The 1,911-nt window shown below is 37.7% G+C and overlaps 1 pseudogene; it reads left to right on the top strand.

Annotated features, from left to right (window-relative positions):
• The first annotated feature begins 426 nt into the window (after positions 1-426).
• On the top strand, positions 427-546 carry LOC134971530 (5S ribosomal RNA; annotated as a pseudogene).
• Positions 547-1,911: the final 1,365 nt, after the last annotated feature.

Raw genomic sequence — 1,911 nt, forward strand, 5'->3', positions numbered from 1 at the left:
CTTTTAGAATGTGGGTGCGGTAAACAATATGTGGGAAAGACTAAGAGACCCCTCAAAATAAGAATCCAAGAACACGTCCGCAACATAAAGAATAAAATAGAAACGCATGCAGTATCCAGACATTTCAATTTAGTACATGACTCAAACCCAGAAGCATTGACTTTTAAAGCTATCGAACTTGTGAAACTGGGAGAAAGAGGTGGTGATTTGGCCAACAGACTATCACGCAGAGAAATGTTCTGGATCTTCCAATTACAAACACTTCATCCAAAAGGATTTAACGACTACTATGAAATTGCGCCGTTCCTGTAATCTCTATCCTGGCATCAGAACCACACGGTCGGATCTTTAACATCTCATCTAACATATCAGCCAAAACCCCCCATCCCCCCCCCCCCCCACGCTGACACATGTAAGGTAAGTGATTTTTACAGTCAAACCACACTGGACACGCCCAATCTCGTCCGATCTTGGAAGCGAAGCAGTGTCGGGCCTGATCAGTACCAGAACAGGGAGACCACCTGGGAATATCAGGTACTGTAAACAAACTAACTAAAAATAGCCTACATGAGCATGTCAGTATTTAAAACAGTAAATAAGCACGAAAGCAATGCACACTTAATACCATCCCTTCCCTCACCGCCCTGATCTGCACCTTTGAAACTCACTAAGCACAGTAATATAAAACACTTTTAATGCACTGCCTGAAAGCTGCACTTTAGTAACATGCAATATGCATAAATTACCATATTTAATTATATGCACATAATATTATCATTATTCATTATAGTATTATTATTATTATATTTATTTATATTCCTTCTCTATTTTATTATATTAAAATATATATTTAAATCTCCTTTTAGAAATTTACTAATATCCCTTTATGGTCATATAATGCTGTAAATATAAAATACTGTATTGTCATCGTTTTCAGATGCACTAATCCCCTTTTTCTATTTATTTCCTGTTTCTATGCCAAAAAATACTATAAATGTCCGCACTGCTGCCCTCCATTAAGATGGCCGCCACATAGAGATACTGAAGGAAAAGTCTCCACAAAGATGGCCGCCGCCAAGAGAACTATGAATACAGAACTCAGCTCTCTGGATACTCTAAGCATTGGAAACCGCGGGCGCATGCGCAGTCCGGTTTCCGGAAGTGGGGCGGAAGTGACGCGACGCCGAAACCGGAAGTGGGGCGGAAAATGCACTGGCGCACTTTTTGACGGTTTTTTTCAGCTTTATGGACTCTAAACTTGCTCCCAAAACAAATAATTAGCATCTGGAACTTATGTACTATCTAACTATATCATTTACCAGTGTAAAATAAGAATTTTTTAGTATGTCACAAAATACCATGTGGTACCAACAGGAAATGATGTCATAATTGATACCATATTAGTATGGGTATAAATAGATGTCTGGTCCCAGTCTGCCAACACCCCTTGATGAAGTCTTAAGGACGAAACGCGTTGGGCTATCTGGCAGTGACTACATACCAAGTTAAGGAATCCTTTTTACTATTTATTCACTTTTAACTGGTATTTTATATTTTTATGTATAGGTTTTATCCCATTTTTTTAGAAAAAGTTTCTTGTCATTTTTAAATTGTACACACTAATAAATTGTATTTTACTTTGAAAGTATTCACCTAAAGTGTGATTCTTATAGACACCATTGGTCGCTAAACCCCCTCCCCCCAACAACATGTAACTTTCTTATACAGGGAACCGCCATCCCTGTTAGGGGGTAAGCAGACGCCCTTTTTTTAATTTTTTTTAATTTTTAATTTCTAGGGAGTGTCAGATTAATTTTATCTAACGTTGGTGAACACAAGTGGCGCAGTAATTTCTTCTATTCTATATATATATATATATATATATATATATACACGTATGACCGGCACTCC

This window comes from Pseudophryne corroboree, chromosome 11 (genome assembly GCF_028390025.1).
Source record: "Pseudophryne corroboree isolate aPseCor3 chromosome 11, aPseCor3.hap2, whole genome shotgun sequence".
Classification (NCBI taxonomy): Eukaryota; Metazoa; Chordata; class Amphibia; order Anura; family Myobatrachidae; genus Pseudophryne; species Pseudophryne corroboree.